Source organism: Hordeum vulgare, chromosome 2H (genome assembly GCF_904849725.1).
Source record: "Hordeum vulgare subsp. vulgare chromosome 2H, MorexV3_pseudomolecules_assembly, whole genome shotgun sequence".
NCBI lineage: Eukaryota > Viridiplantae > Streptophyta > Magnoliopsida > Poales > Poaceae > Hordeum > Hordeum vulgare.
In genome coordinates this window covers 18848517-18871838 of record NC_058519.1, presented here as the reverse complement: position 1 = coordinate 18871838, position 23322 = coordinate 18848517, and the positions used below count along the sequence as shown (strand labels likewise).

The 23322-nt window shown below is 44.3% G+C and overlaps 2 pseudogenes; one reads left to right on the top strand and one right to left on the bottom strand.

Annotated features, from left to right (window-relative positions):
- The first annotated feature begins 314 nt into the window (after positions 1 to 314).
- On the top strand, positions 315 to 2444 carry LOC123425046 (annotated as a pseudogene).
- A 15472-nt stretch (positions 2445 to 17916) lies between these two features.
- On the bottom strand, positions 17917 to 21714 carry LOC123425045 (annotated as a pseudogene).
- Between the last annotated feature and the right edge of the window lie 1608 nt (positions 21715 to 23322).

Below are 23322 nucleotides of genomic sequence, written 5' to 3'. Positions count from 1 at the left end.
TGAGCGCCCCGATGTGCAGGTTCAAGCCGTGTGAAGGTGGTGCTCGCTACGGCTCTCACCCTCGTGCCATCAGGTATGTAACAAGTGGGATGGTTGTTTAATATAGAAAGGTCTCCAGTATATTTGCAGATGATTGGCTTAGACGGTGGAAACTTCTAACTAGTCCCCTAGGAAATGGTAGAACAAAGCTTGTTCCTCCATGGAATACACAGTACAACTCTATATACTTTACATAAATCATTCTGCGCCCTTCTAATCTGTTGTTCTTCCATCTGTGTTAACAAAATGGGTGAAATAAAAGTTAACCGTTGTTTTCATTGCTGCAGCTTATGTTCATCGCGGACGACACTGGATCATTTCTCCCGGCGATGAACCACTCCCCTTGGGAAGGTGTAACCATAGCTCATTTCGTCATGCCTTTTTTCCTTTTCATTGTTGGGGTCGCTCTAGCTCTAGCGTACAAGGTACACACTGACAACAACACGACCATGACATTTACTTTCGTTCTGTCGAGCTAACACTGGTGTGACATTCATGACTTGCTATTGCTTACACCTAACTGCGTCATCTCGTGATGCATGCAGAGAGTGCCAGACAAATTGGATGCGACTCGAAAGGCAACACTTCGTGCACTGAAGCTATTCTGTGTTGGTTTTGTTCTACAAGGTATTAATTAGGATTGTTCCTGAACAGGATGACGGTACATTCGATTCGACATAATGTTTCATGTTTAGTTTCTTGTTCTGCTGTGTTGCACAGGTGGATTTTTTCAAGGAGTTCGTAGCCTTACTTTTGGGGTTGATATTGCACAAATACGTTTGATGGGTATACTGCAGGTAAGCGGCATATGCAATACATTATTCTGCATCAATAGTTCAACTAAATGTGGGATGACTTATGATTTGTGGTGCCTACTTGGTTGCAGAGAATCACAATAGCTTATCTTGTCAGAGCACTGTGTCAGATTTGGCTCAAGGGAGAAGATGATGTAGATTTTGGACTTGATTTGATCAAGAGATACAGATATCAACTGTGAGTTCAAACCTTTAAGAACCAAATAAAAAATAAAAATAAAAATCACTGATCCAGATGACATATTTAAAGGACTTAGTATGAGCAAGTTGTGTTTCTGAAATTACCATTCGGTATTGTTCTTCTAGACTCGCAGGCTTGCTCATCACAATCGCCTACATGGCCCTCTTGTATGGTACCTACGTTCCCAACTGGGAGTATCAGATATCAGGTCCTGGTTCCACAAAGAAAACGTTCACTGTAAGTTCCACTTTCACATTTATTTTTCACGCTAAGAATATATCTAGCAATATTATAGATGACAGTAGAACTGATGAGCTTCAAAATCGTAACTTACATCAGATCAAATGCGGTGTACGAGGTGACTCTGGCCAGGCTGCAATGCAGTTGGCATGATTGACCGCAAAATCTTAGGCATCCAGGATCTCTACGGTCGACCGGTTTATGCACGATCCCAGGTTCTAATAAAATCAAGAGCTTGCATAATGCTCATTCGTCACCTTTGTTGTGACAGTAATGCTGCATTGATTCACCACAAAATGCTGCATTGATTAACTCCTCTCTCTTGTGACAGTAATGCTGCATTGATTCACCACAAAATGGGCCACTCCCTCGTGATGCCCCCTCATGATGCCAGGCCCCATGTGATCCTGAAGGGCTTCTCAGGTCAGAAAAACATGATACCTTCAAAGTTTATCATGAGGATCAGCCGCCGCCAGCGCGTTCCCCCACAACATGATACATTGGTTTGGTTTATGTGTGGTTAGAAAAAGGAAGATGTATGAGCTAGCTGCAATAATTTTTGCCTGCTTGCTTTGTTGGTTTCCTGAAGTTCATATTTTTACCATTTTATTTTGCTACGTGAGGATTAGGTTTTAAGTCATACCTTTCGCCTTACTAATTACTGCCGTGCATAGGCTGGATGGAACATCGAACACCTCTGGTTCGAGTGTGTCCAGTGGCCACGGGTTGCAGGGGAGGAATTGGAGTAACAAGAACGGCTGGGAGATGCAAATGTGTTGCATGACAAGTTGGATGCTTTCTTGAGACCCTCCCTGTAATTGTGTTCCCGTATGTTCAGGCAAGTAAGCTTTTTACTGTAGTTGAATTTGCAATGTGACTCTGTTTTTGTTGACTGGTTCATGCGTAGCCGAATATTCGCATACAATGTTCTTTTGACATTGATGATTCTGGAGGCAATTTTTGCCTAGTGACTTTGCTGAAGATGATCCATACCCTATTTTCCACGTTAATTTATGTCCTTTTAGAAAGAAAAAAAATATGTTCCTTTACAGTCTTCAGTCCATTCCTTTTTAGAAACAACAAGTAATACATAGGCTTACAGTAGTATACAAAGTGTACATGTATATGTTTTACAGTCTTCAGTCCTTTCCTTTCTTTATTCTAGGTAGGTGTATTTTTTCTTTGTGTTCCGATATTTTCCGTCTCTGTGTGTACATAATGCAATTCCCTATTCTCTCTTGGTTTTAGTCTGTCATCTAGTTTCCCCTCAACTCTTTGTGTCTATGTATGTAGGGGTTTTCTATTTTAATTCCAGCTATTATTCATCACATTAGCAAGTTTATTTTCCAATAATATTTGACGTTTTCTCATTTACTTGTTGTTTGAAGTCCATTTTCTCTATCCATGTAAGTAGGTTATTTTTTCCCTTTTCTCTCTTTGTCTTCTAGTTTACGTGCTACTGTTGATCGCTGTTTTAAGTTTATTTACGGCACTATTAAAGATACTTTTTCACAATTTGCTGTTATCTGAATCTCTTTTTTATAGTCCATTTACTATGTCCATGTATGCCAGTATTTTGTGTCCGGTAGTCGGTTCGGTTTGTTGTCAATATAGTATCAGGTATACGAACATATACTACATGTGTCCACGTAGCTATACTATAGTGAAAACAAGTAGCGTCACACCATCGATATATATACACACGTACAACAGTAATAACTATTTTGCAACATATATACTAGAATCTATATACTCTAGTCCGAAGTATACAAAGTATATGCAGCCTTACCATCATTTTTTTCTTGCAGACGGGAATGGCAAGAGCATATTGTGCAGAGGAAGAGGATGAGAAGAAACTTGTGGTTCTCATCCAATCTTTGTGGAACTCTCTTTATGTTCGATTGTGAATTTGTTGGAAACTTTTTCTGTTTACTTGCACTTGGAGAAGTATTCTGTTGTGCACATGTAAGTTATTTTGATGTGCCCTTATTAGGCGTTGAACCTTAATGCGTGAAGTCGGTGGATGATGTATTGTATTTGATGTGATATGCTACTGAAATAAAATATACATTTTATTTGCAATCTTTTATTCTGTTGTACTTATTTTAATGGGCCTATCTTGAGATATGCGTGCTTCTGGCAAATTTTTTTTCTTCAACCCAAACAAATCAGACATTTTTAATAGTAAAATATGTATTGGGTCAGGCCCATGTAGCTGGATTGGTGGACAGGGATCTGAAATTTATGATGGTTTTATTTGGTCACTAGCAATGCCACGTCAGCTTGGCCACGTCAGATCCTACGTGGCTCACACAAATGAGTAATGATCAAACCAAAATTTTGGTCGATAGAGGCCTGCGACCAAAATTTTAGAAAGGTCATGTTTGTTCATTCTTGACGGCCAACTGTTGACGTTGTAAATTTGGTCAAAAAAGGTCAATAAACAACGACAATGACGAATCAGTGACCAATATAGGGAGTCATAATTGACCTTATTTCTTGTAGTGAAAGCTCAAGCCTACTGAAGACATTGTCCCCACTGAGGAAATTGGTGAAGAAACGATTCCCATCACGGATGAAAATCAAGAAGATGCTCCTGAGGAAATTGCACCAGAACCACTTCCTCAGCCCAGACAAAATCCTCAACAAGCTCATCTGAGGATTGCAAATGAAGTAGAACTTGACAAAATCCTCAACGACATCAACGCGCCAGGTCCTCTCAAAAGCTTCACACTTAGTTAACTTTTGTGGGCATTTTTCCTTTGTATCCATCACAGAACCCTCAAAAGTTGTTGAGGCTTTTCTGGAACCGGAGTGGATCCAAGCTATGCAAGACGAACTTCTTCAATTCAAGCTGAATGACGTATGGGAGCTCATCAAACGACCAGATCCTCGCAAGCACAACATCATCGGCACCAAGTGGATTTTCCGAAACAAGCAAGATGAGGACGGTCAAGTGGTCAGGAACAAGGCACGACTTGTAGCCCAAGGCTACACCGAGGTTGAAGGAATAGATTTTGATGAAACTTTTGCACCTGTTGCTAGACTTGAAGCTATTTGAATACTACTTGCTTATGCTAATCATCATAACATCATCTTATATCAAATGGATGTGAAAAGTGCATTCCTCAATGGTAAGCTTGAGGAAGAAGTATATGTTGCTCAGGCCCCAGGTTTTGAGGATCCAAAGAATCCAGACAAAGTCTTCAGACTGAAAAGGGCTCTTTATGGTCTCAAGCAAGCCCCTCGAGCATGGTATGATACATTGAAGGAATTCCTCATGAAAGAAGGCTTCAAACCTGGTTCACTCGATCCAACTCTTTTCAATAAATCCTATGATAATGAGCTATTTGTGTGTCAAATATATGTTGATGGTATCATATTTGGATGTACTGAGAAACGATATATACAGTGATGAATTTGCCTACATGATAAGTGAAGAATATCAGATGTCCATGATGGGGGAGCTAAAATTCTTCTTAGGTCTTCAAATTCGTCAACAAAGCAATGGAATCTTCATATCACAGGAGAAATACCTCAAGGATGTTCTAAGGAAATTCAACATGCATGAATGCAAAGGTGCCAAGACTCCAATGCCTACCAATGGCCACCTCGGCACTGATGAAAATTGTAAAGATTTCGATCAGCGGGTATATCGTTCTATGATTGGATCTCTATTGTATCTATGTGCATCTAGGCCAGATATAATGCTTAGTGTTTGCATGTGTGCACGTTTTCAAGCAAAACCAAAGGAACCACACCATAAGGTTGTGAAACATATTCTTCGATACTTAGCTCACACACCAACACTAGGATTATGGTATCCCAAGGGCTCAAATCTTCATCTGGTAGGGTATTCTGATTCTGACTATGCTGGTGACCATGTGGATCGCAAGTCAACTTCTGGCACATGCCATTTCCTCGGAAGATCACTAGTTTGCTGGTCCTCAAAGAAGCAGAACTGCGTATCACTCTCCACTGTCGAAGCTGAGTACATTGCTGCTGGTTCTTGCTGTGCTCAATTACTATGGATGAAGTAAACCCTCAAGGACTATGGCATCAACATGAAGAATGTGCCTCTCTACTGCGACAATGAGAGTGCTATCAAGATTTCATACAACCCAGTACAACACTCGAAGACCAAGCACATCCAGATTCATCATCATTTTCTTCGGGACCATGTCCTCAAGGGCAATATCCTCATCGACCATGTGAAGACTGATGATCAACTGGCAGATATCTTCACTAAGCCCTTGGATGAGAAAAGGTTTTGCAAGTTGCGGTGTGAGCTAAATATCTTAGAATCCTCAAATGTTTTGTGAAAACATGCACACATCCTAACACTTATGCAAAACTGATGACTTAGATGTGCAACACATGATGAATCGATTTTCTTCAACTAATGAAGAATGTCACTCTGAGTGTGAAGAAATCAATGAAGAAATTGATTCTCAGGGCCCTACGACAATTGTACGCGGCGTCTGTAATCAACATTCTTATATGGTGGGTCACGCCACCGCCCAATGTGAAATTCCACAAGTTGATTTTCTTCAAATGTTCTATTTCCTCAAAATGTGTTTTTCTTCAAAACAACTGTTCTTCATTGTGACGATTTATCACAAAATCTTCAAAAAACACTTGATGACTTTCATTTGACTAGATAGAATGTGATTTCAAGTCCTCAACAACATTCACTTATAGCTAATTCTTCAAGTTGACATTTCTGCTAAGTGAATGTGATCGGACCCTACTTTCCCTCTATGCTATACTCATCCAGTCTATTCAATTCTTCATATGCGTTCTACTTGAAACTTTGTTCAAAATCCTCACTGCGCCCTTGTCAGCTGATGATTTTGTAACGAAAATCCTCAAATCTTAAAAAATTGTTTCTTTAATACACAGTAACTGAACCCCACTTCCCACGATTGGATAACCACGATCTCCACTATCTCCACCGCACTGTTCGGGAGCTACACGTGTCCTGCGGAGACGTAGAGGCACGGGCTGTTTGGTCCAAACTTTTCGCGCCAACAGTAACTTTTGGCTATAAATATGTCCTTATCCCCCTCGCACTACAGGAATCAGGCATTTTGCCTTCAGGACGCTAAAGACGGCAAAGAGAGAATTACAGACGGCAAAATTTTTGCCGTCAGCCCATGACGGCAAAAAATGTCGTCAGACCATGTGCCCGCAAAGGGTAATTTTGCCGTCAGCATTTTTTCGGGCAGACGGCAAAAAATTTGCCGTTAGTGAAAACGGTTTGCCGTCATCTATTATGAGGCAGATGGCAAAAAACCTAACAGAACCACCCGGACGACGTTAACTCTTTGCCGTCATCCGACCGGAATGCAAGACGGCAAAGATTACGGGTTTGCCGTCAGTTGTTATCAATACCAAACGGCAACGGAATTTTCTTTTAAAAAAAATATAAATAACAATCAGCTGCAAATCTGGTCAAAGGCATAGATAGAATCTATTACGAGCGGATTTTATAAAACATACATAGTCCATCGTCACTCAATGAACCAAAATGGCAGAAAAGGGCATAACTACATCAGCCAACAAGTGGATATAAATTTACACAAAGAACCCTGACATAAGAACAACTCCTAAAGCAGTCCTCGCGTATTACATAAAGCACCCTGGAACTAAAGATAAAAAGCAATCAGGTCCCTTGGCTTCTTCTCCACTGCATGGACGCGGCACATCTCGAACAAGGCCACCAGGCGGCGGGTGTGGGGCCACCAGGCGGCGTGTGCAGGGCCAGCAGGCGAAGAGTAGCTCCTCGGGCACCCCATCTAACTCCCGCAGCCGCGCCTCACGGATCTCACCGGATCCGGGGCTGGCCACCCGGAGGCCGACCTGGTGGAGGCACTGGAAGGAGGCGGGGTCGCGTGAGAGGCGAGCTGCGGTGGCGTCGGGGAGCTGCTGAGGTCGCCAGATCCGGTGGCGTCGGGGAGCTGCTGAGGCCAACTGCGGTGGCGTCGGGGAGCTGCAGGGTCGCTGGATCTGACGTGGTGGCCGCGGGGGGTGGGGGCCTCGCCGCCGGCGACCTAATCCAGAGGGTGGGTGGTGGTGGGCGCGGGGGGTGGGGGCGTTGCCGCCGGCGACCTGATCCAGAGGATGGGTGCTGGGGCGCGGGAGGTAGGGGTGGGCGGTGAGACGCCGGAGAGAGGGGGTGGTTGGGCATCGGAGGAAGGGCTGAGTGGTGGTGGGCGCTGGAGGGTAGGGGCTTTGCCGCCGGCGACCTGATCGGGAGGGTGGCCGGTGGTGCATTGGAGGAGGGGGTGGTGGTCGGGACGAGAGAGGAGTCGGGGCCGAGAGTGGTGGTCGCGACGGGGGAGGAGTCTGGGTACGACAGAGAAGAGAGGTGGTGGTCGCGACGGGGGAGGAGTCTGGGTACGAGAGAGAAGAGAGGTGGTGAGAGGATAAGGTCGGGTGGAGGTGAGTGGTGGGCCAGCCGAGTTGAGTGGATGCGGTGGATCCTGGGTGGGAGAGGCAGCGACGGTGGGATGGGCCGCCACGTCATCGATCCATGGGATCGATCCGCGTGGTGTGCTTTCTCTTTGCCGTCATCCGGTTATTTTTCAAGACGACAAATTAAGTCGTTGCCGTCATCCGGTTTTTTTACAGACGACAAAATATTTTTTCACCCACGTCCGTGCGTGGTGTGATGGGGTGGGCTCGTGTGTCTCAGATCTTTCCACGTCATTGATCCGTGTGATCAATCCATGTGTTGTGCTTCTTCTTTGCCGTCATGAGTTTCTATTACAGTCGGCAAATTGCTTCTTATTTTGTCGTCATCTAGTTACTTTCAAAGATGGCAAAATAATTTTGCCGTCATCTAGTTTACAGACGGCAAAATACGTCTTTGTCGTCATCCAGTTATTTTTACAGACGGCAAAATATTTTTTCACCCACGTTCGTGCGTGGTGGGATGGGGTAGGTTCGTGAGTCTCAGATCTTGCCACATCATCGATCCGCGTGATCGATCCGTGTGCTGTGCTTCTTCTTTGCCGTCATCACTTTCTATTACAGGCGGCAAATTATATCTTTGTCATCATCCGCTTATTTTTATAGACGGCAAAATAATTTTGCCGTCTGCAATTTTTATTATAGACGGCAAAATATGTTTACGCCGGCAGTCATTCTTTGCCGTCAGCAGCTGACGGCAACTGACGGCAAAAGTGCTCTTTGCCGTCATCCACGAAGAAAAGCTGACGGCAAAGATCTTAACAGACGGCAAATTACCTGATTCCCGTAGTGTCGGCATACTCTTCTTCGCTCCATCGTTCTTCTGTCACAGCAAACACCACCGAACCCTAGCGCCATCGCTGGTACGTAGTCTCGTCGCCGGTGAGGTTCACTACCTCAACTTCTCCGTCGCCAGAATCACGCCGGAGTCAGACCATCTTTGTCCGCCGCCGCCGTAGACGTCATTTGTCGCCGGGTTAGGGTGCATTGGTCACGCGACCGAAGAGCTTCTCCACACACACCTTTCTGTGTTCTTCGTGCGCACCTTCCAGGGTAAATAAATCCCATTTTTACCGCAAGTTAGATCTAAAATTTTACATCTTCTATGTGAAATCTGTTTTACCTCAAGAATCGATAAGCACTTGATTCCTCAAACACTTCCTATCACCACATCATTGATGAATTATGCTAAGCATCTAAGATTTTCACGAGATTCCTCAATTGTGCGAATTTTAGGATCTGTACAACTCTGGAACCCAAGAACAGTATGCTTAGGCAAATTCCTCAACCACTGGTTATATTCGTGAAACTGTCAAACTTTTTCATTTTCTTCAAATTTGAGAACGCATATGACCTCTCCAAATTCCTCGCAGCTATACTCTGTTCACAGGTACACACATGTCAGCTGATGAATCTCTTGGTTCTCATCACATTAACTTATTTGCAGCGTTTCTTGAAGAAAATCTTCAAGTCTCATCAGAATCCTCAAGAGTTCAATCTCATCAGCAAAATCCTCAGCTGAAAAAATGGAGGATGATAGAAAACAGAAGGGAGGAAAGAAACTTGAGCAAAACACATCTGTGGATATCCCTGAGGATATCTACTTGGAGTATTGCACGCCTGATGAAAATGAGACAATGGCAAAGAGAAAGATACGGCTGCAGAAGATAGAACGCCGATGGGCGAAGGAATGGAAGGAATACAGGTTTGTGACTCCCAAGTATGCGAAGAAATTCGCTTTGAAGCCCCCTGGCAGACGGTCCCCACTTGAGGATCATCAAGTAGCACATCCCTCAAGCCTGATGACCATTGATGACTATCCAGATGAGAAGGAAAAGCATCTGGCTAAGCTCAAGAAGCAGGCAGAAACTGCATTGAGGAAATTCAATGAATCCTCAGCTGCTGCTACTTCCTCTACCGCTGAGACCTCTGGCTCAGAAATTCCTTAAATGCAGTCTGTACCATCAAAACCAAAGGCTCCAAAGCCTCAAGAGAAGTCTGCTCAGGCTTCAGTCACAAAACCCTCAGCACCAGAACCTTCAACACCAGAACCATGAGCGCCAAAGCCCTTAGTACCAATCTCCTCAGCTCCAAAATCCTCAGCACCACCACCAAAGCCTCAAGAGAAACCAGTACAGAAGCAAGTCATGAAGCCTATGACCGCCAGCTCCAGCTCCTCACTCCCAGCTGCAACCAGCTCGGAGACAAAGTCTTCAACATCTTCTGCGAAGACTCAGGTATCTGTTGAACGTGCAACTCTGCCAAGCCCCAGCAAAATTATCACCGTCCCGTCTGCATCAGAGGGCAGTGATGAATTTGATGATCAAACACTTCAAGCCATCATCAGGAACAAGCAGGAAAGAGTAGATCAAGCATCAGGCAGTGCCATTCCTCTGGCAATGGACCCCAAGGTCCTCCTTGACTACATCAACATATGGTATGAGGACCCAAACACTCCGCTTGATGATTTGAAACTTCCCCCTGGCATCAGCCACATGGTGACCACTTTCATAAATGAAGCCAAGTGGAAAGAACAGCAGGCCAAGCAGGCCAAAGTTGCAAAGCTTAAAAAGGAGAAATTCCTCAAGCATAATCTCCACAAATTGACTCCTGATGCACTGGTATCAACACAAGCAGAGCTGAAGAAATTGACTGACAAGTACTACAAGCTGTCAGATCGTAAGAGTCTCAAAAGCAATTTCATCAAGCTGGCCACTAGTGTTGTTGATGATTACAATAAGAAGGTTGCACCCCCATCACCAACTTCTCAGCCCCTAATTGAGGAGCCAGCAGATGAATCTCCTCATGACGAGGAAACTCCTCAAGCTAAGGAAGTACACCAAGAACGCCGTGTGGATGAACCGGCTATTGAAGAAATCATCATGGAAACTCCTACTGATGAATTTGCTGCAGCTGATGAGACTGCCCCTGACCCAGCTGCTTCACTAAAGCAAGCTGATGACTCTGATCCAGCTGGTTCCTCAATACCAGCTGAAGAATCTGTCAAGAGAACCCCTTCACCAAAAGCTTCAACGGTGAAGAAGATGACTCCGTCTGCATCAACGTGAAGAAAACCAGGGTTGCGGAGAAGGAAGCCAAAAAGAGAAAGGCCTCCTCAGCAGAACAAGAAACAGAGGCCAAGCGCCTCAAAGCACTTGAAGAAACTGCTCCTCTGGACCATGTGCCCCTGAATGTCGCTCCTTCCTATGAAATGGACATCATTGATGATCCAGCGAAAAGGGTGGATGAGGAAATGAAGGATACCGCCTCTCAGGAACACACTGACAAGGAGATTCATATAGACGACAGTCCTCAGCCTTTCATTCCTCAGAAAGACATTGTTCAAGCATCAGCTGCACCAGCTGATGAAATTGCATCTGCCACCAAGCCAGCTGAGGAAGAACAAACTGAAAATCCTCATGCTGATGAAGTTCAACGCTCTGAGCAAAATCCTCAAGATGAGGAACAGGCTGACCCAACTCCTCCAACTGAGCAAGAAGAAGCTATTCCTCAGCCTGATGCACAGCCAGAGCAAGCCCCTCATCCTGATGCCCAGCCAGCACCATCTCCTCAGCCTGAAGTACCAGCTGCTGAAATTCCTCACCCTGAGGAAAATGCTGAAGAAAATGCACCAGACTAAGACAATGCATTCGTTGTCCTCAACCCAGAGACTGCCATTGTTGTCTCCCCTCCTGTTCCTCAGCAAAACCTTAAGCTAGTTCAGCGTCAGCCATTCTCCAAGCGTCCTAAGTTTCAAAAGGAAAATTTCTTTGAAGAACGCATGTACTTCATTGGAGAGAACCCCTATGACAAGCCTCAAATGAGGCATCTGAAGTTTTGGACTAGGACTCAGATGAATTACTATGCCTCTATGCTATGTGGACGAAACAAGATATTCCAGCACAGGCATAATCCTCATGTTGAACTTGACGCAATACCGTGCCTGGAGCCAGTCCTCAGTGTATTACATGATGCTGGTTTACTCCCAATGTGCTCCGACATCTCTGACTGGAACAGTGAGCTAATTCTTTAGTTCTATGCCACTCTTCACATATCTGGCAACCCTAAAGACATTAACACTTGGGTGTTTGATTGGATGTCACAAAACACTCACTACAACGCTCCTGCTACTGAACTCCTCTGAGAACTGCCTATACCAATTCCCTCAGATGAGGCTGTGAAGCTTTATGGTGAGCGTGAGCTACCCAATGGGATGATGGAAGTCCTCATGAAACCTTTGGCTGAAGGAAAACCTTCGAGAACAACCTTCCTCGTCCATGATCTCAAGTACACACCCAGATCTGTTTACAGAATCCTCTGCAGTGTGCTCGCGCCGATCAAAGGCCATGATGATGAAGAAGATGTCGTAGGCCTCATGAAGAATATCCTCTTCAACATTATCCATGGTATTCCTATCAACATCCATAATTTCTTCTTGAGGACTTTGGCAGACAATGCTATGTGTCCTTTTGATCACAAGATATATGCCCCATGGATCATGAGATTCATCAGGACAAGGACAGGCATCAACTTCCACGCTGATCTCCAAAACCATGTTGGTTATATGCCTCCTATCTGGGTCAACAAGAAGACTTTCGAGTCCATTGAAGGAAAAGGCAAATCTGTGATTGAAGAAGGCAGTAGGCCCCTTGATGGCCAGTTCAGAGAGCCAGAAGCTTATTCTTCATGGGATGATACTGAGACTTGTCCGGCAAGCCCCGTTCCTCCTCGCGTGATGAATACAAGAGAGCTCCTCCTTAGTCTTCACCAGAAGGTGGATCGCAATCACAAATGGGTCAAACGCTAGTTTGGCGCCATTGTGAAAACCCTCACTGAAACACAGAACTCTGTGAAGCTCAACCATCACTATCTGCATGAGGTTTTTTATCGCACATAGGCTACACTTGCACATCTGAAGACTCAGACTGAGCTTGAAGAAATGGACTTTGAGCGAGACTTTGAATGGTCGTGGCCTCCCAAGAAGAAGTTCAGACCTATTCCAGTGCCAGACCTTGAAGACAACTCCTTTTCTTCATTCCGCACTGCTGAAACTGATGAAGAACAGCTCGACACTGCTACCGGTCCAAGGAAGAAGACTACTCCCAAGGAGCATCACTGCTCTTCCTCAACTGCCACAAAGTGAAATCTTCACGGACGTTAGTCCTCAGTTTGTCCCTTTTTGTCACTTGATGACAAAGGGGGAGAAACTTGAGAGTTAGTCTTCAAGCGGGATATTTTTGGGGCTTATGAACTATGTTTAAGTTACAAACTCTTGGCTCTTCTGAGGTTTTTATGTAATGAGTTGTAACTTAAGCCCGATGGTACTCTGACGCTTTTGAACGTTTTTCTTCGCATGCTTATTCCTCAAGTTTTAATGCATGCATGCTGGAATTCGTCAGATACCATCTGTCATCATGCATTTTCATTTTCTTCATATGATATGTTATATGTATGCATGATTTACAAGACTCAGGGGGAGATCTCCATGATATAAATCATCAATGTGCATTTGCTGTGAAAAGCAAAATCCTCAAGATATGCACATCTTCAGGGGGAGTCTCTCTGAATCTTGATTTCAAATTCCGCAAATGAGTATTTACACTTCATATTTTTGATCCCTGTTGAACACTTAACCTAATTGTCATCAACCACCAAAAAGGGGGAGATTGTAAGTGCATCTAGTGCCCCTTAGTGATTTTGGTGGTTTGAAGACTTATAGGTTAAGTATCTAATGTGTTTGTGAGTGTACACATGATCTATAAGTCATTGAGGAGTTTGATATATTTGAAGAATATCGACCCCTAAAAATGTATGTCTTCAGTTGAAGAAATTGGTCTGAAGCTGAAGAAATGAATCGCGAAGAATCTGCGATGAAATTGATATTCCTCATGAAGATACTGATATTGAGAAGTCCGGTGTGTCCTGAAGAAAATCACTCTAAAGAATTTGAAGCATGAAGATTTACACTTTCTGTTTTATTTTCTTCGCATTTGAGTAATAGGAACATCGTACTGTTAAAGGGGGTCCAAGTTACACTTTGGAATGAATTTCCTCATGATGCTCATCTCAAGCCTAATCCTACCAAAAAGCCTCAAGTGAGGAATACGAATGACATGAGGACTCTCCCAGTTGAGGGTTCCGACCGTTCCGATAGCCACGCCAAGTCATTGGTCTTATCCACTCCAACGGTCATATTATTTAAGGGCATTAGTGTCAGATCATGTCGGGATGCTCCCAGGCTATAGATAGCCACCCCCCACAACCACTAGCTGGTTGGCTGCTCCGTTAGAAACTGACACTTGTCATAAGAGCAACCCAATTCCTCAGATTCTTAAAGAGTAATTCATCAGTGAGGAAATACCCCATACACCGAAACCACAAACCAAACCTGGTGATTGAGCATCACTGAAGAAGTTGTTCCTGTGTGGGACTGAAGCCTTTTACCTTTGAGGACTGTGCATCCTCCAGACGGTTAGGCGTCATGGTCTAGAGCTTTCCAGCAGTCAATTGTGGATCGCCGGGTGACCAAGTCTGTGAGGGTTTGGAAGTCTGCCCTGAAGACTTACCACGATTGTTGGGCGAGGACTGTCTGTCCTTAGCTCAAGGAGAATACGGTAGAGACTGTGTGTCCCGGGACTGTGTGTCCTTTGGTTTCAATACCAAGCCGCTCCAAACAGATGTACGACTGTCACAGCAGTTGGAACTGGGTCATCAACGACTGTCTTCACTGAGAAACGGGTTCTAATTCCTCAACTCCTTACTTTCCTCGTGTTATGTGTTGATGACTTTCAGTGAGACTGTTTGAAGAATTTGCTGAAGAATTTCTCTGAATTTCCTCAACCCCAAATTCTTCACGTCAATTAATCCTCATCTGTATTGTGCATGCCTGCTCACAGTGCAATCTGTTTTCACATTCTTCACTCTAAAAAACTGCTGTTGTGAAACTTTGCACTTCTGATCCTTTACTGTTTCCGCTGTAAGTTAGTCATCAGTGAGGAATTTCCTCAAAAGGAATTTCCTCAATGATGAAATTCTAAAAATCTCCTATACACCCCCCTCTAGTCGATATAACGCACTTTCACAAGTTTTCTCTTCATGTGAGAGAAAAGCATATTACGAAAAGCTTGACTCATGTGTACAATACATAGTTATTCATAATGTTATTCATGCCATAAATGGAAAGTACACATGAAAAACCCGCATGTCTTTGTCTTTCCAACTTAATATCACATGTCTTTGTCTTTCCAACAGACTTACATTTGTAGAGAAGCTGAGAGTGTGAGTACTTGTCCCCCTAGCTCTTGCATTTTGCGACAATTTTAAAACAGTACACCGAAATCATGACGATACACCCTATTTTTTGACCATGATAAACTAATAGTTTACAAAAATGATTTATGAATCATGAAAGTAATATTTGTACATGAATGGAGTTTGCAGTTTGGTTTGTGATTAATAGGCCTATGTCAATCAAAAGAATCATTTACATTTGTATCATGAGCACAGAGATCAACAGGCCATAAAAAGCAAGGACCATTGCTCATGTTAAAGAAATATTTCATTAAAACGTAACTTCACTTCGGCCAAAACACGCACCATACAAAAATGGTTCAAGACCGAATAATGTAAAGAACCGAGGGTAATAATTTTTCAGCAGACATAGAAAGAAGGAATTCCAAAAGAGGGATGTGCAGTCGTCGTGATGGTTTAACCTCGTTGGGTTACCGCTCACCCTTTGTATCAATCCTCACCTCCCTTCCTACGCGATAGCTACCCACGCCTCATTCGATCCACGTAGAAAAAGCCCAGCGAACAAACGGGATGGTTCAGTCGACCTCCACCCTCACGATCTGGCTACCCGCACATCATCTTGGCATGCAAAAAGCAATGACCACGCACCCTCGCTCCTCCCAATCCGATCTATCTCTTGAAAAAATCGCGACAGCTGTCCACCCCAAAGCAGCCGCTCTCCCTCGTGTTCCTGGCCGCCGTCCACTCCTAGAGCTCCCCTTGGTCCTCCCCGCCGTGACGTACACGCAAGCGGCCATTTATCATGCTCGCCAGCCTCCTCGCGCTCAAGCCCAGGCTACTCATGGACGATGGCCTCTGTCGCATCGACGAGATTGGGAGTCCCTCGACCCAACCGTTGCCCTCGCCTGCATCGACAGGACCGAGATCATGTCCATCTCATCTTGCCTTGTGATCCCCACTACGACGCCATGCCCCGTGCTGCCACCGCGGGAGTGGGCGATTCGGCTCACCGGGAATGCGGGTTCTCGCGTTCTCCATGGCACAGTCCATCGAGGGCATAACGACATGGTATACCACTCTCTTGCGCCTCACCCGACCTACCTCGATCGGCATCTCCAGTCGTCTAAATCCGACCTCTCTCCGTCACATGGTCTGTGTACGCTTAGGTACAAAAGAACTCGTGGGACGTGAAGCAGCTATTGGCACGCGCGGATGTCCTCGTTGCACCCCATCACAATCACCACGCTCGTCGTCGCTGTCGGCCTACAGACATGGTTCAACAACTCCCTCTTCCCTAAGTTATCTCGACCAATGTATGTTTCAATAGTGGGCGAAAGAAGAGGATATAAAGAAATCAAGCAGTTGATATTGAACAAATTTGGTTGCCTAGATTTAGAAAAAATGATACCTCACTCGGACCACCATTTATAATTTCTAGTACACGTATAGATTATTATATACTTAGTCAAAACTATCAAAAAGTCTAAAACTCAAATTGTGACATAATAAAACATAAAAAATATAATTTTATAAGTCATAAATTTCCTTGTTATCTTCCATAAAAAAAAATTAGTATACATATCCTTATATTACATAATCCTGTTCCCCCTTTCATGTCTTATAAAAAAGGAGTAAACAATTAAAAATAAACACGTCATTTGTAAACAAAATATCTGGTATAAATGATCTATCGGTGGCATTAGATACACGATGTGCAAATAATTATACTTAAAAAAATGTGACATATATTTAAAGGAATAGTTTTTAAAAGCTAAATGAACCCAACTAAAATAACATAATAGTTGTCTTAGCTTGAATCTTTGTTCAGTCCCGAACATACCCATTCTGTAAGAAATCTGTAGTGAGAGCGCCCAATATTCCCCTCGAGTGGGAAAAAACTTGGAACTTCATGTGGTCAGCACATATAACAAAAGCCCGCGAGCTAGTTCAAACGCAAAGCAACTGCGTGAATGCAATTTACATGTTAGAATGAGAAAATATTCTTTAAAATAGTCAAAATCTTGTGCATCATATCATGGTCTTCTCTATCTCCATGCATGAAAAATAGGAAAAGAGCTTCTACCCTAGTGTTATACTAATATAAATTCTACTGACCAATTGATGACCATATCTAGAGGTCCTAGGCCAAATTGAATGGGGTAGTCACCTGGTAGTTCATAATTGTTATCATGCTACATGCGCATAAAGAAAGGATACTATTTTAGAAACGTGTCAAACGTCAGATGCATGTCGTTTCCTTTTATAATTCCTTTTCAGCAACCACCACGATTTCAACCCTCCAAGCACAATCTAGCATTATGAGGCAATCAATCTCCAAGATTAATTTCTAGGTTCATACCTCAATTGCCAACACCACCCTGTCACGACACACTTGTTCCTCCACAGCCACCGGGCATAGAAGTTAGAACATGATGGCAAACTTCAAGTGTGCACTTGTGACACATATCATCTTCATTTGTCATGGCAACTCCTATTAAAAAAATACAACATTAAACCTCATTTTCACAACGTCGCATGATCCACATAAGAACACAAATCAGCCATAATGTAAATATAATGGACCATTGACAGGGGCAGCTATCTGAAAGGAGTGTCTATAAATTAAGTTAGTATATAAAAACTTTGCAACTGTAATGTCCATGTTTGTAGCGTCTGATTACTCATGCCTCAGTTGAAGAAATCATGCATTATTCTTCTAAAGTATTATCAAAATGACAATTAACTTTGAACAAGGAAGGACACCTAACGTGATGTTTTACAGCTCTCACAAATTTCATATCATTAGTACTGGACGAAAACAAAAGATACCACCAAGAGGGAAATTCAGAGTTTGACTATCTCTCAGACTCTAGGCAAGGCCATTCAGTACTCGTACATAAGATAGGACTCCAACAATCAAACAAGGTAAGAAAACCTTCATACACAAGACAAGCCAGGTTTGACCTACATGCCAATTAAGGTGCAATAGTTTCAGTCCGGATTAACATTTTCATGAACTTATTTGTTAGTACAGACTCCCTCCGCCCGAAAATACTTATTTGTTAGTACATACCCCATTAGCTTTCCGCCTATCGACCCATTGTACTCCGTGTCCAGCGACTCGGTCCTCTCCACCATCAGGCCACCATTGTTGCCGCCGCCAGTAAGGGCGGCGGTGGCCTCCGCGGCCTTGCGCCACTGGTCGGACCGCACACGCAACCAGCGCAGCTCCGCGTCCGCCTCAGCGCTCGCTGCCTGGGCCGCGTCCACCTGCTCCAAGGCCCAGGCTGCGCGCCGGTTCCTCTTGTTGGCCTCCTCTGTCACGTACCCGAGCCGCATCCGCACGTCCTGCTCCAGCTGCTGCACGCCGGCCTCCTTCCTTCCAGCCTCCGACTTGAGGGTCTCGTTCTCCTCCGACAGGCTCTGCAACGTGTTTTCCTTGTCCATCAGATTCGCCTTGAGCTCTGCGATGTCGGTGATCGACTTCATCAGCTTCGCCTCCAGCTCCGGCTGCATTTCGCTCAGCCCGTGTGACCTGTGAAGGTCCTCTTGCGCCTTGCCTGTTAGGGCTGCCTACGCTGCCATGAGCTCATTAGTCTTGCTCTTCAGCTTGAGCTCGATATCACACACTTGGCGCATGCACTCAGACTTGACACACTCCAGCATCTCATAGACTGTCTTTGTCTCGAAGGCCATCCCAGTTTGCTCCTCCTGGTACCTCATCTTAGCCACCTCAAGCGCCATCCGCAAGGGCCAAGGGCTCAATCTCTAGGTCAGGACTTCGACATCTTCCATTCATGTCACTGGTGGGATGAGGGCTCTTTTCAAAACTTCAGTCAATGGACTGCCAAAGCCACGATTGGCATTGCCTGCCTATGCCTCATTCCGAATTTCATCACCTGCAGCCTGAGCCTCCTTCAGATTAGACTTACTGAGCTCTATGTCCTTTGACCTCAGGCATTCCTACAACCAGACACCCTCACATAGGAGTGAGTCAATGGTGGCCTTTGCGGTCTCAAGCTGTAGCTTGGTCTCAGGTGCCATGGCATTTGCATTAGCTGCAGCCTTGTCACTTTCATTGACATTTACCTTCAGGCCTTCAATCGTTGCAAGCCTGAGCTCCGTCTCCTGCTCCAGCGCTTCAAGCTTAGATTCTGCATGCTCACGTTGCTGGGCACTGGCTGTATCAAACGAATATGGTGAACTGTCACCTCCCACTGCAACTTCAGCCTCAGGATCTTGGACAACACCGAGCTAAGTGCAGGAGCATCCGCGGAGTGCTATTTCTGCAATGCCTCAAGCTCGGCCTACCAGGTGCGATCACGCTCCTGTTGGATCTTGCGCCGCTCCTGGAGATGGGATTCCTTTGCTGCTGAGAGCTCAACAAGCTGGCACTGCGACTCCTCCAGCTTCGATGATGCATCCTGCCCCTGCTTCTTTGCTTCATCATCCTCCTGCTGTGCTTGGCGCCTTCATGACTCAGATCCGCTCAGCCGTTCCTTTGTCTTCTTCAACTCATCTTGGAGCTGATTGACCTTAGAGTCCAGCTCAGTTATCTAGATGTCTTTCTAAATACCCAGGGATGAGCTAAATACAGTAGGTAAACACCCCTGCGTTGCCATGGAGTAGAAAATATATATCTAGATGTCTTTCTAATCTTTTTACCCAATGTTTGCAAACATGTTGTCTTCCTAACATACAATACATGTTCTTAAGAATGTCTATCTTTGTCTTTGTCTCTAACCTTGTACTCTTATTGATATCATTCTTTCTTCATAAAACAGTGATATCAATTTTCCGGTGAGTAGATACTGAAACTGAAGTCGACTCAACACCAAAAGAAGTATCCATAGCATTGTTTCAAGGGGGATGCCGGAAAAACAAACAACAAAATAGTAGGAAATATTAGCTTCGAAAACATACGTTTGTTTACTTTGTGTCAATCTCTTTTTATGATATAGTTCAAAGGAGACTTAAGCAATACCTCCTATCGCTATATGAAGGGAAAATGAAAAAGTTCGTCTCACAACTGAAAAAGTGGGAAACATGAACTCTGGTGAGTATAAAAATGAAATAATTAATTCTTATTTTCTAGAAAATATACTCTCGCTGAAGGCATAGACTACTCCCAAACCTGAAGAAAAAAAAGATCTATAGAGGAGGTATATCTACTACAAAATGTTTGACCTTCATGTCAATTCTCATGAAAGTTTTCATATATCCTTCAAATGACGGAGGAGGAGCATATTGCGTTCAAGCACTTCTCTGTGATGGGGCAGCTTGATTTTACTTCTCTGTGATGAGGTCGTTATTTTCTTTTGAGATTTTGTAATATGAGATTAGATACTATTATTTCTTCTATAATGATCAAATGCACTTTTCTTGCATGGTCCCGAAAAAATACATCGATCTAATATTCTTACAGTTTTAATCGTATATGAAATGATAAGGAACCATACGACCTTGGACCCACTACGAGAGGTATATACCTAAAAAGAAGAAGCATCCTCAAGATCTCAGAAAAAAACTTGAGTTTACTCGACCTCGGTGACAAAACATGAGATAAGATTATAGGATCTATACAACAAGGAAGGCAAATAGATCTGGTAGCAAGTAGCGTACATGGAAATCATACAAATCAGCAGGATGGTCAAGTGGTGTAGATGAACCATCACAATTTGAAATCATCAGGATGTCTAGATATGCCTGTTTTATAGCATTGCAGAACTTAAGGCATTTACCTGTTCAATAGAATTAGAGAATGTCATGTATCTAAAGACATATTATATCAGTAGAAAATAGTTGGGTTCTCTATAGTTCAAGTAAAATTTATACACTATAATAGGGAGTTATGATAAGATAGAAACACTTTACATGCAAAATCAACCAAAATAATTAAGGGGCACATAACCACTTTCGTGTTTTCTTAGCAGTTGCGGGCATATCGGTTTATCTCGGGTACATAATGCTCTTAAAATAGGAGAACATTAATCCACAATATCACTATTTGGTCAGCGCTAGAATGAATCATATTCACTGAATCTAAACCTTGGGACCTTAGAAAGGCGATCATTGCTATGTACCATAAGACACTGGACAGTAATCTCCCCATTATCAGATGGATGTAAAGTTTTCTTCGCGCGATCAGACCACTCTGATGATGAGTACATATTCTCTTAAGTTTAAGGGATTTCTATATGATATATATAAGCACTGCTCGGCCTGAAAAATCCTAGAATGAGAAACATGGCCTCATCAAAAACTTTTGACTTGATATCCCCCTCCTCCGTATACTTAGAAATGTGTGACAGAAAATTGAATGGATGATTATAAAATGAGATTGTCAGCTTATATGAGTAGGTCAGACAAATTCAAATTATGTACATGATGCATGTTGCACGCTAATATAATCTTGTGATTTTTCATATGAACAAATGTGACTCTCGGCGAGCAAGCACGAAATCACATATTGTTTTTGTTTGATTGCATATGTTACTTATTTTAACACATATATATCATGGCCCAGCTATGCTTCCTGCTCCTCAATTGTATATGTTAATACTGTGCGCAGGGCTTTAAGTGTGCAGATTACCACAAAAAAGACTTGAGTGTGGAATGGATTTCAGTTGAAGATTTACCATGGTAATTTTCTTTCCCACAATCTTCATTTCCAATTGCAACATATTTGACTGGGAATGGTTCAGGACGCCCCATTGCAGCTCTAACAGAACCTCATGTTGATTCTGCACCCCCCTTTGCAAATTCTAGATTGTCCAGTATATCCTGTAGAGCAGATGATAACAAAAGTTCCAACTCATGTCAGTAAGAGCACTACGCACACAAGGTAGATGAAAAAATAATATAACAAAAGAAGCACACGAGGTAGTAAAGATTTAATATAATCCAAAGCAGGATTCCAGCTTAACAATTGAGAACCGTTCAGTCCTCAGGAAATACAATAGCTCACCCCCACTACGCACCAAAGATGTGTAGCCCGGATCTAATACACTATTCTATTAGTTTAGGTAGAAACACAAATATATTCAATCTACTCCATTAGAACAAATAAGTGGTAAGCGTACGATGTGGAACCTGGGCATTGAGAAAAAGCAGCCAGCTACAACCAGACCCTCCTAGGAGCACATATTATTAGAGTACATCCAGACCTCTCCCTATGTTGTCATTCTACTTGGTCAACTGCAACATGTAAACGGACCAATTTAAACTCATAATGTATAGTGAAACAAGTGGATTCATGTGTTCTCTCCTTTTTCTCATACTCCAGGCAGAAGGAACTCTCTTTGTTCCTTCATGATTCATCTCTTACCGAACTCGAGAGATAAGAAAAAGGATAGAAAAGCCAGCATTTGCTTACGAAGAAGAGGAAAATAGCAGCAGATAGAAAACTTGATGCTTCGGTTTTGGGAAAGAAGGCATATGAAAAAGATTGTATTACCCCTCAGTTTTGATGCGCCAAACTGTGTTCAGGTCTGGCAGCTCGATGCATCCTGGGCTACTTTTATGTGCATAGAAGAGAGCATATTTTTGTTAGTTACAAACAACATCAGAATTACAACCTAAGAGTACAGAGCACATGGATGTTGGAACGACCTCCAGTTGCGACGAGCTTCTCCATCCGGGGGCGTGGGCAAGCGGCGGCACCGGCAGGGGCGTGGGCAAGCGGTGCCACCAGCGGTGATGGGGGCGAGCGGCAGCATCGGTGGGGGCGGTGCGAGCAGTGGCCCCAGCGGCTGCGCGAGCCGGCGGGTGCGAGCGGGGGCTCAGGCGGCACGGACGAGGGCTGGCCGAGCGGGCGACTGGTCGAGTGGCGGCACCGGCGGGGGCGTGGGCGAGCGGCGGCACCGGCAGGTACGTGGGCGAGCGGCGGCATCGGCGGGGGCGTGGGCAAGCGGCGGCACCGGCGGGGGCGTGGGCAAGCGGCGCCACCGGCGGTGACGGGGGTGAGCTCAACCCAGGGATGGGCCTTACTGCTGCGTAACCTCGGTGCCTTGTCGGTGACGCCGTTGCCGGGCTCCCCGATGAAACCATGCATGGATCGTCCTTGAGGCACCTGCGTTCCAAGGACAAAGCAGAGAAACGCCGTCGACCTCAGAGTGCTTCTACTCTAGGGGGAGCGGCGACGAGTCAAGATCGAGGCCGGCCAGGTGACGCATGGGGCAGGGCGGCGCATCGGCTTCGATGAACGGGGAGAGGAAAGAGATGGGGGATCGGGAGCGACCGAGCGAGGGGCTGGAGGTGGGCGGTACGTGTCACTCGTGGGACGTGGGAGGTGGTTCTGTTTTTCCTTTTTTTAGCAAAAAC